Source organism: Phasianus colchicus, chromosome 13, assembly GCF_987193195.1.
Source record: "Phasianus colchicus chromosome 13, bPhaCol1.hap1.1, whole genome shotgun sequence".
Lineage (NCBI taxonomy): Eukaryota > Metazoa > Chordata > Aves > Galliformes > Phasianidae > Phasianus > Phasianus colchicus.
In genome coordinates, this window is record NC_143448.1 from 11064677 (window position 1) to 11077454 (window position 12778).

Sequence of the window (12778 nt, forward strand, 5' to 3'; positions counted from 1 at the left end):
ATCATTGTCATTCCTCCCTCAACAAAAATGCATAGAAGGCTACCTCAAGAAATCCAGTAGTGGTAATGAAGACATTGTACAATACAGGCACATTTCTTCATTAAAATAAAACTGAACTGATAGGTCTAGATAGAAGTGTCTGACTTCAGGTAAATGTGAGCTGCATATACAAGTGAGGCCTAAATTACCTAGCTGATGTTAAAAGGAAGGGAGGTTTAAGTAGAAAAGAACAGTGTATGGTATCTTTTCTCCATTCACTACTGCCTAGAAAAAGCAGGTCTGCTTCATAAATCTTCTTAATGCATTTTTCAGCTTTATTCATTTACTAATGCAACATTCTGATGTTCTTCAGAAAAAGCAAGTTTAGTACATTTGGAGTTTGGAAACCTATTTTCATATCTTCAATTACAATCAGAACTTCAATACAAAATTATATACAAATAAGCACCTAATTAATCTACAGGATAGAAGAATCCTTTAAATACACAAAGAGAAACACGGAAAAATATCTAAATAATACTGCAAAGGTCTATACATACTTTCCTTTGCCAACTCATATTAGGTTTTTAGCTCAAATATCTTTGGCTCTCTTCCAGATTAAATGCCAGTTAGACAGACCTGCCCGCTTACCCTTTCAAGGTAGATAGCAACAGTGGTGAGCTCTAATCATTTACAAAGGTCATGATCGGGAGCTAGCCCGTAAGCAGTCATTTAAAATTCGATTGATCCCTATTTGTAGTCAGGGAAAGAAAATGGACATTTCAGCTGTATTGTAATTATGAGGCTTCAAGGCAACTGTAAATAGATGTGCAAATCCAGATACCGGCAAATACCTTAGAGAAGAAATTATTACTATAGTATAACATATATCCAGGAAAGGTTGAAGATAAAACTGCATATAAAAAAAGATCTATCATCTTTTTGCTAATTTGCCATGCTTGCTAGCCTATAAGGGTTATCACAATTATCAGAAGTCTGATGAATATTTAAGCTAGGGCCAACTGGCTTCAAGTGATCTCAGCCAAAGCTGCAAAGTGGATGGCTTCACAGAATAAGAAATTTTGCAGCAGAGAAGTTTCAGTTTCCTGGGAGGCATGAACCAGAAATACAGCCTGATAGATAACTGGTACAATACAAAGGTTATTGTTATATGAGCATCTTGTCCAAAGTCACCATTTTCAAACCAGCAGTAGCTAATACTTTGCCCATTATACAATCTGCACTGCAATCCACACTGATTGTGTCAACATGTAATGTATGCACATAATGATTGTGAAGGATTGTTCCACTAACTGTAATTCAGCATTTTTTTTTACTTTTTGCACATGCCAACTGTGACATAAAACATGATGTTTCTTTAAACTCCACATAGTGGGACAAATCCTACTCTCACTTCAAAAACTGCAAAGTTTCTGGTGCTATTTCATCAAGCAAATATTAAATAGATTTGTGAGTATGCAGGAAGGCTACACTCATTTATTTCTCAGGTTGTCATGTTTTCTTATTCAGTGAGAAGAGCTGAAGATAGTTTTGGATATCAAATACTAATTTTTTGACAAATGCATTGGCTTAGCACTTGTCCAAACAAATGTACAAGATTTTCAGCTAACTGTAATTTAACAGATGACAGGAAACCTGTCTCAGCAGACAGAGCCCAAAGGAGCCGGGCTCTGTTTCACTGACACTCAGTGTGAGCACTGGCAAGACCTTTCCCTTCACTTCTCTGTGCTTCTCACCTCACTTCACCCAGACAGTCAGACTATAAGCTCTCCAGACATGGATCTTTCTGTACTACATACTTCACTTACCATCTAGCACCACTGAGGCTGGTAGACATTACCTTAATAGAAATAAGGAATATCTTGTCAAGTGCAAAAACTCCAGGTAAATACTGAATACAGTTGCTAATACTGGCTTTACAGTACATAACTTGGTATACTCCAACAGAAAATAAAAACCTTTTTATGTAAACCTAAATGAATATTTGTTAAAACGTATCAAATACATCAAAAGCATGTATATACTATCAGTAAGATCACAGTATCCTGAAGTTTCATAAAAATGAGGGGCTGAAATTGTGAAATACTTGATACTGTATTTTTCATATCTTCACAAATTTTTATAAATCTTAAACAGTAGTCATCAACAAACACTGATGTGTTTTTTGTTTTTAAGAAAAGCTTATCTGAATGCAGATAATCATAAGACTACAGTTAAAAATAAAGAATTATGATCCTTATATTACCAACAAAGGTATTAATCTTGCAGCATTTAGTGCACTGCAGTTGGCTTAAGTGAATCACAATCAACATGCTTACAATGAAACATCTTCGCTGTTTATGAACACTTATGAATGAGATATTCAACAAAATTTCTAGGTGATATTTAACATACTGAAGCATGCTAACCTCCATTATTTGTGCCTCTTCATTCCCCCCATTCCATCCTTCATACATACAAGTTACATATTTTCCCATACTCTACAACAGATTAGCTATACCAGTTTTCTTCCTTCTCATCATCTGACTCTTCATCAAAAATACTATCACCAACTGCAGTCTTCACAGTTGGAGGAGAATAAAAAAGGTAGTTCCAAAGGAGGGGACAGCACTTTTCAGAGACAACCACACAACATGTCTGACTCAACAGGAGTCTCTCAGTAAACGCAAGAAAAGATACAGGCTGTTTTTAATAGAGAAAAAACTGCATATAGTTATTGCGGCCATCTTGCAAGGAGTTGAGGAATACCTGATATTTTTCTGAGAGCTCTACAGTTCACAAAGAATTCATATTCTGCTTTGGCTTCAACAGATTATTTTTAAGATGTCTCTCTTGTACCATCATATGCCAAATGCACAACCCAGACCAGCAACAGCCCTTTTCCCCAATATACTCTGGGACTGCACTCTGCATGTAGTGGAACCGACAGTACAACAAGTATCACCCTCTGCTTTTTCAGTCCTTAGAATAAGGTGAACTAAATGTAGCCATCTTCAGTGCTTTTGTGATTTTAAAGTACTCTTGAAAGCAACAATGAAACCAAAGCTGCTTAAGCTTTACATGATCGATTATATTTTTAAACATAAAAAAAAAGCCTGTTAGTACAATATAGTTTATTGCTTAACTTAGCCAGGTAATAATTTCTGGATATTTAAACAAATGAAGCACCTGTTTACAACTATACATCCTGATAAAATAAATAAAACTTTCCTATTAATTAACATTCTTTAGTAGAAATGAATCCAACTCATTACATCAACCAACACACGATGCAGATGCTCCGTTGCTGCATTCACATTTACTGTCATTTTCATATCACAGTTCAATATCATTCTTTAACTTGCCTTCATCCACAATTAATATGGATATATTTATCAATATTAAAATTTCTGCCCTCTGGAAAAGAACCAATGCTTCATTTGGAACTACGCTAATCAACAATTAATTTTTTTGAAAGTCAAAATATTTATTTAAAACAGATATGAATATTCCAATATGTTATAAAAGAAAACTGCTTACAAATGAAATTCTATTCTTTGCTCCTGATCTGCTTCAAATCTATTTTTAGCACACCACTTACTTCCTTTGTGACAGCTTTAACTTACAGAGATACCTTTGACAAAAAATACAGCACAAGAATACCAATATTATTTCACAAAATGAAATTTTCTTCTTCGCATAACATCAACAAGAAGAACATTGCACTACTACGTTATTAAAGAAAAGCTAACAGATTCAAAAATTTGGTTTGTTTTCCATAGGCTGTTACTCATTACATTTAGATATTTCAAAAAAGAAGCACCACAAGCCATACGCCACAAGGAAGACAGCCATACGCCTATTTGAAGAATCAACATTCAATCTTCAAAACCTAGATTTAATAACTTCCAAAGCACATCAAGGGCACATTCACGACGTTTGGTAAATAATTTTGCAACAGAAACCAAGCATTTATTTTAAGCTGCTTCTGCATGACAAGCCATTGTGAGAACAGTCATTGAGACAACAATAAATCAACAAATGGTGTCAGTATATGTACAGCAAGATCGTTCTTCCTAGATTTCTATTTCCACCAGCACGTGCAGCAGCCCATGCAGGTGGAAGAAGCCACCTGTTTCAGAAATGAGCATGGATTCTTTGTCAAGATTTCTTAAAGAAATGAAGTTCCCAACCATGACTGTAATTAACACTGTAACAATCCACTTTTCTATGACATCAATTAAAATAAAAGCAAATTCAGAATGTTAAGGCTAGAGGAATACATCATTGTATAGATTTGTTCAAGGAATTAGTTTTGTCTGGAAAGGTAATAATTAAGCAAATGGCTACTTGGTACAAGCTCTCCAGTCAAGCAACTTCAGTACAGAAAAAAAAAATGGCCTAGCTGTTGCTGTTCTGTATTGGACACAGATGAGTCCCTTACTTCAGTGAATACAAAAGTGAGTATCCCAGAAGAATTAAGTCTGTTAATGTGAAGTGTGCAAACATTCCAGTAAATCTCCTTTGCTTGAATCCATGGGGAAGGGAATGCCAAAAAGCAAATGAGATACTGGACTACTAATCAGAAAGACAGGAGTTGTTCAGAATCATGAGCTAAAAGCAACTTGATGTGAAGGCAAAATGTGTTCCAAATGGAGGGCAAAAATTATGCAAATAAATTACCTTTACTTTAGCAGAGATGTAGACCAAACATGGGGCTGAGTTATAGTCATTAAGGACTGCTGCATGAGAAACTTACTTCAGTATCATCAGAAAGTATGAGAATGACTGGAAATTTAATGATTCATTCAAATCTACACATAAATACATTTTTTAAAAAAGGGAAGAGGAGAGAGTGGCATCATATCAGAGAAAAAAAGGTTGAGTGTTTCTCTAATTCAGAACAGAAATCAGGGGTGCCTTCTGGCCTAGAAGAAAAATAACCTGGTGACAGAGAAGACCGTGAAGATAAAGAGAAAGGAAGAGCTTGAGGAGATAGTCAAGTACATATGGATACTATCAATATAGGATGGAAATAGAAGCAGAGCTGTAACATTAAGTTTCTGTAGTTACAGAACCAACTCAGCTCATAAAGAATCAGACTTTGGCAACTTACAATCCCCATCATAGTTCAGAAACAGTCTGAAAATAAGAAAAGTGGGCACAGAAGGGACTGATAGGAACTATAAATACTGACAGACTGTAAACCACAATCAAGAATGAAGACAGCCAGCAATGAACACTGAACAGGGAATCGGCAATGGAAAGCACTGAAATGGAAATGGAAAGCAGAAATGCTTGATGAAAGGAAGATCATATAAACAATGACTTAAGAACTGATTTCTAGCCAATAGGCATCAATAGAGATCCTTCCTAATTCTGTTTGCAATGAATGATTTAATTCTTGATAACAGGGTCATATGCTGCAAAAAGCCTGCCTTAATTGATGGTTCTGCAACATATATCTATCAGTCTCAGACAGTGATTACACCCCCTGGAAAAACATCTTTTTTGCTGAGGAGAGCCTGAAACGTGGAACCATTATACATGTCCTAAGATGTCCACAACAGAAGGCACAATTAAAAAAATGAAACTCATTAAAAATGCTGGCAGTAACCTCAGTGAAGTCCAAGACAATGATCAAGAAGGACTAGAAAATCAGTTAACTTCAGAGAGAGCCTTGAAAAACAGCTAATGTCTGCAGAACACTCAGGCTTGGCTCCCTGCTCTCCTTGCATTACCCAAGTCTCTAAAGGTCAACAGAACTCCTTCAGCAATAGCACACTGCCTAGTAAGAAACCAGTAGTAGCTGAAGTGAAGAAGTAGCACTGCAATAACACAATACACAGAAGGTTTACACGTGCAACATCAAAGCATTCAATGAACACATCATACTCATAGCTCTCCAAAATTATATCTTGTTTTCTTCAGTGCAAAGCTGGACGCTACTTCTCCACAACTGTTCTCCCACCACACAGTAAAAACTCCAGTGGTCACCTGTGATGGTTGCACATCTATTTGAAGATGAAGGCATGAAGGCTCCAGTGTGAGTATGTGTGCATGTTTTTCCTTTCTTTCACACACACCAAGAGTCAAAAATTACTGCACAGTGTTGAAAAAATCACCCTGGATAAACACTAGACTGGGAACATTTGAGACCCCAAGACGAACGTCTCTCTGAGCAATGAGCACATAAATATAGTTCCGGAGCCTTAACTAGGGTATTTTCGACCAGCTGTCTTTCATACAATAGACCTATGCTGTTTATTATTTCTAATTTCATTATGTTTTAGAAGTTCACTCAAAATTTCCATTAACATTTGGCCCCATTACTTTTGTGAAAATGCATTAAATTCCTGATATGGAAAATATCAGGTGCATCCTGCCTTTCTTTTTTATTTTTCCCCGAAGACAAGCCTTAACTGTAATATTCTTGAGTCACATACATTACCTACAATTTTTTAAAAAACAATCAGTAAAACAACAATCTTATCTCCTCATTACATGCTGTCTGAACTGTTTTATATTCATTTATACTTCTATGGTCTAATTTTCTTGTAAGTTTTCTTTACACCTTGCTCGTAAGCTTATAAAACACAAAAAGCGTGAAGAAGCCACATACAACTCTGAGTAAAGTCTTAAGTTTTCAGGGTACTTCATTCCCAATATTACTTTTTCCTCCTAAATACTTTGAAGAAATTCTCATCCCATTAGTCTCTGATCAACAGAGACAGTCTAACAGTCTTTACAGATGTCTATGAACTTTCTGTTAACATTGTATATTCTCAGTCATTTGACTTTTCAATTTTCAATATAAAATGTGCTATTCAAATTTAACTTAAAATCATTTATTTCTACGACTCTCCAACCATTTCTTAAGCCATATTCATATCTGTAGTACCAGACTGTATACATCTTTTAGAAAGATGTCCTCCAGATTCCTCTAGAAGTGTTCTACAGCAATGTGTTTTGTGCCTTTTCACTAATGCTATTCATTACATTTTTTTACTCTTAAAAATTTTCTGGAAGCTTCAGCGCATTTTGTATGGTTTTGGTTAAACTATTCTTCAAACAGCTTATCTCTGTTAGCACCAGTTCCAGGCTCTGCAATATTAAGCTCTTATTTTAAGCCTTTTGTTAAGTCCCATAATTGTTCTTCTCAGCTTTGCTGGTGCAAACAGAGAGAAATTGAAGAAATTGTTTCTGAGGCACAAATAACACAAAACAGCATTATTAGAGATGGCAACTTTTTCAGATGCCTGCAACTTAACTGTAGTAAGATTCAGAAAAAGTTCTGAAAGAATTTCCCTAAGGTTTGCTATTTTGTTTTGGAGCAACCCAGCAAGACAACTACAAATATTCACAAACTATTTTTCAAAGGAAAATAAACACATTCATGCAGGCTGGGAAGACAGAAGGAATGGTAGGAACACCACACATTGAAAAAGCTTGATAGCTTTGACAGCAAACTTGTCGAGCTGTGGTTTTGGTTAAGGAGATCTGACAGTGCTGGGTATACTGGAATAATGGGCTAACTCACCTAAGAGACGTGAGGAAAAATGCTTCATCTTTTTAAAAATAATATGTGGGAAGATACAAGGCTCAAATGAACCTCTCAACTGAGCTTTCTAACAACTCCCCACACTTGAAGCTGGAGTGCACACATTAACTCCTAGAGGCTGAACTCCCTACTGTAAGTAGAGCTTCATTACAGAGTTAAAGATTGTTCTAGAATGTGTACCAATCGCTACAGATTTTTTTATGATTCAGTATTCCTGAAATAAACATTTTGGAAGATATCCTTTAAAGAATCTTTCATTATAGCTGAGTAACAGAATAATTAATTCATCAATGAAAACTCTCCACAAAACACCAAAATCATGGAGAAAGTACAATTTAGTCAGTATGTCAGTCGAGCAAACCGAAGGATGAGGTACACAGGAAGATCTCAACTTTGAGGAAATTGAGACTGTGTGTCACACTGTCAGATCTCAAGTCAGCCTAAAGCATTTAGCTCATCCTTCAAAATTAAATATTTCTGACTTTTTGCAAAATGTATCTGCCTATATTCCATTAGAACCAAATTTCACACTAGTAAAAAGACTAACCAGAAATTGTGGTAAGAGGCTTTAGATTATTTAAATTTAAAAAAATATATATATGTATATAAAGTAGCCCAGATTTTGATACCAGTACTCTACACCACTCCTATGGCAAACCCTTATCTCGAAACTGCCAGTTTCATTTGAGGAAATGTGGAAAATGCAGCAGTCTACTAAAATCATTTGGTTGTAATAAGTGATTCTAATCAAACAGTTAGAAAGAATGTGATTGCAGTTAATTTCTATAGTGTCATAAACAGATGGGAAATGGGTAGTGCAGAGATTAGTCGTGCACTTTTAACACAACATTTTTTGCAGTCTGGATTGCAGTTCGATCAAGACTAAGTGACAAGATGAAAACAATTTTAATTTATTCTGAAACTACACTCAACTAAAGAATACACAATATAGGAAGCATGCTACTCTTTTCAGAAGTGAGGGATTTGAGGCAGTGCAGAGTGAGGAACAAAAGTAGCCAGACGCCCACCTTCTTCTTCCCCTGAAAAGTTGTAGGGGTAGTACTGGGGCTTCGCTGGCAAAATGGAAGTTCCATTGGGGATGCAAAACAAGCTTGAAATTTAAATAATCTACATCTTTTCTATTTTAGATTTAAGTACAGCAAAACCGCTACTGCTCATTTCTCTTGCAGATCAAGGGAAGAAAATACCAGTGTGGGGACAAAATATTTCAAGCAATTTTTCATACACTGACAAGTAGTAAATTAGGGAATCTTGTAAGTACAATACAGTAGTCATCTCCTTCTATTGATCACGTATAATTTACATCTTACAAAGATGTGAATTCTTGCATTCTCACTCCACAAGGAAAATCTCAATGATTTATTCATTTCAAATAAAAAATAGAAGGTAGATGAGAAGAATTACTTCACAGGCTGTAGCTTTCTCAGGGCACTAGTGCTAGGCTCTTCTTTCGCACTGCCCGAAGGCCCTTTGTGTGCAAGTCCCTCTAATTAACAAGGTGAATCATGCAGCAGTTCCCTAATTAGTGAACATGACAAGCCAATGGAAACAAGCAGACAGACCTGGAGTACAGATATGGTCAACAAAAGGCATAGCAACACGCCATTAAAAAAAAACGTATATTTCATGTAAATAAAATACAAAAAGTAAGACATCTAGCACAATGCCTAATTTTCCTTTTCATGTTTTATGCTTATACCTCATTTATTGCAGACATAAATAACGACACAATAAATAAAGGTTTCCAACTGCAAGTCACTTCACCTCTCCAAAATCAAAGCACAGCTACCCTACATGAATAAGCATCTGCTTAGGGGGCATTATTTGTTTTCTTTCTTGTTTTTCTGCTTTAAAGAACTGCAGTTACATTAAACTTAGCACTTCAAGAGTCCTTTAATTAATTCATTTTATTCAAAGTTATTTTTTCTTGAAAACCGATATATTAGTAGATGAGTGCAGTAGTTGTACTATTACGTGCATTATAAAAATGGCTACGTTCCCAATATGAAAGAATTGCTAAGTGTTATATAAGGATAAATAAATAAATAATAAAAATGAATAACCAAGGCATCAGATTTGCATTAAAAAGGAAACGAGATGATTTAAAGTGTACCTCCTTGTATTCACCTTTTCAAGTAAAATGTTTTTCAGTCTTTCTCTCTTCCTTCTGCTTTTCTCAAAAATACTCTCCCCATTTCCAAAATAACACATGCAGATTTAATTTATTTTCCATTTATTTCAAATTGAATCTTTGATTTAGATCTTAATGATCTTGCAACACATTACAAGTCTAAAATGCACATCATCAACAGCAGAATAGAATTAATCACAGAAGAATTCCGCTAGATTCTTTGTTCTTTATTCCTTAGCACATTATAATAAGCAAGGGAAACTACAGACTATCCCTTTATAATACCTTCATCTTCCTAACAATCTTGAAAACAAGTATTTCTTCTTCTAGTTGGGTAGAATTTCAATTTACAACCTAAAATTTACATTTAAAATACTAAAAATGCATAAAATGTCTTAAAAAAAAATCTGTCCTCAGACTACAGTAGTTATAAAAAAACAGGATTAGAGTACTGGCACTTAAGTAATAATGGTTCTACATGCCTTTAAAAAAGTTCTCTTTTGGATATAAACTCGAACAACATTTAATGTTGCTCTAGCATAGAACTGATTAACTGCCTCCTGTTTCACAGCAGTTTTAAATTCAGTACAATTCACAATACCCATTATAAAGGATCCTGAATGGAAAGCTGAAATCACTACAATGTTTGTTGTGCTCTTTTTTCCCTTAGCAACCGTGAACTTCCCCAAACTTCTCTTAGATCCCATTCAACATAACCATTCTTAAGACAGTGCAGAACAGCTTTAAACATAAGCTGAGAGGTATCCTCTTTTAACATCAAGGCACAATGGATAATCTGCTAACAACTGAACTATGATCTACCATATGCACAGAGGAAGTATTCAGCAAACAACCTGTCACAAATGCTTATTGTTTCAGTAAGCATCCCACCAAAAGACTCCGCTCTATAAAATATATCACAAACTCTGAAACACAATTTATTATCAAAGACATCGGTAATTAAATGTGAAATTATTGGAAAAAAAGATTTGGTGTATTAAAAAGCTTTACATTCTTCTTTGCATCTTCAAAAAAAAAAAAAAAAAAAAAATCAAAGTAAAGGGTTTAGAAATTTATGTAAAACATGCAATACCAGAATTCAAAAATAATAAATTTGAGTTGATTTATCAACAAAGAGACTACATAGACAGATTCTTTTATACATAGGTAATTACAAAAATATTTTGCTTCTAAGTAAAAGTTTTGAATGTAGCCAGCAACAAGAAATCACAGTTGTTCACAGGGGATGCTTTGATATGACATCATATTTAATATCAGAGAGGCGAATTCTGTTTGTTTTGAATAGTGCCACTGATGTCAATAGATTTATTATTCCAGTGTTGTAGCAAAGTGGCAAAGAAGAATTCAATTTCCAGTATTTTAAATGTTAGGAATTTTAAAAGTGATAGAAATTCACTAAAATGCAAGCAGGATAAAAATAATAATCCCTTAGACAAAAGAGTCAGGCTATTCTACCATTTAGCAGACAGTTTATCACACCATCTCCACATTTCCAAATGACGTCTAGCATGTTAAGCCAGACATTTCCTTCTCCACTGGAACACCACATTTAGAGGTTTTGTGTTTCAAACTTCAATACTAACAAGAGACAATCTCTCCATCCAGACAGATGGATAGATAAGGATTGTTTTGGTTTTTTTTACTCAGGAATTATTTTTAATGCCTCAGTTAAAATTACCAGAGAATATCTATGAGATGTACATTTATTTATTTACAGCTGGGCAGATCACAAAACACACCATAAACTGTAATCATTCTGGAGTCATAAATTAATGGATGACAAATTTAAGAAATGTACATTTTAGATAATACTACTGTTTACAAGATATTTTAATTTCTCTATACCCAAAACGTTAAAAAGAATGAGCAGAGCACTATCACATACTACTGAAACCTCACCATCTCCTACTGATCAGTTGTGTGACTGCATACAACACACACAAAGGTGTAACTCAACAGCGAAGTATATTTTATCTCTGTACAGAGATTAAACCTTGACAAAACTGGGATTAATGACTGTTCTCAGAAAACCCTGCCAGAGAGTTTCTCATGACCTCAAATTACCCATCTCTGAGGAGTACAATCTCTAGTACAAGCCAGACTTCTCCATCCTAAAATAAGATTTTACATGAGACTAAATGAGAGTAGTTTATAGAGTTGGTAAGCGTAGCTTCACACTCTTTATATGTCTTCCATGCAGCTCTGTATCACCCCAGATTATTAAAAAGGATAAATGGCTATAAGATACAAACATTTGAAGGATAGCCTAGTGACATTTCATATTCCGAGAGGGAAAAAATTATCCCATATTTTTGTTTTCCGATACACACTAGTAACCAATAGACCTCCTGAACATAGTGCTTAAGAAGAAAAAATTGCTAATTGCTAATTGCAATTGCTAATAACAGACCATTATTAAAAGAGAACATGATTCTGTTGACTGCTGAAAACTTAGACTTCCTCAAAATAGGAAGCTGAAAGTGTTCTAATGAAAGAATTAAATGGCAGCATAAACTGTAGTAGTAACATATATTCAATAACTTTTTGATTATTACCTGTCCCAGTTAGACAGATATCCTACATATTTGGCAGATCTCCCATGCTGGGGACCTCTCACACATATCCAGAGCTGGTAGTTGTCAACTAGAGCCACAAAGTGCTGGGCTGCATCAAGAATAAGGTCTCCTGGTGAAAATAAACATCTAACTTTTCCAGAATTTAAACACAGTCCTAAAAATAGTTCTTTTCTAAAATTATGCATCAGTAGGGCTAACAGGACACTTTTTCCACCTCATCATTTACTTTTAAAATAACAAGATTATAAGTAGAAGAGTAAGCAACTGCGTATCAAAGATCAAATCAGTTTCAGGGGGAGGAACAAACATCCTAGAAGTTTCCCCAAGTGTTTTGGTTTTTGTTTTTTCAAGATCAAGAAAAAAATTACAACTAAAAATAAGATTCAAAAAGAAACAGTCAAAATTATATGTATGTCAGAAAAAATATTCTCAATCTGTTATTATTTTCCTTGTAATGTGAACGTTCTCTCTCTCAATTAATAGACCAGA

The 12778-nt window shown here is 34.8% G+C and overlaps 1 protein-coding gene across 1 annotated transcript in view; it reads right to left on the bottom strand.

The window, feature by feature from the left end:
* Nucleotides 1-12778, bottom strand: part of LOC116243751 (transcription initiation factor TFIID subunit 4-like) — a 133660-nt gene that overhangs the window by 43795 nt on the left and 77087 nt on the right. The gene's annotated exons all lie outside the window — the stretch shown is intronic.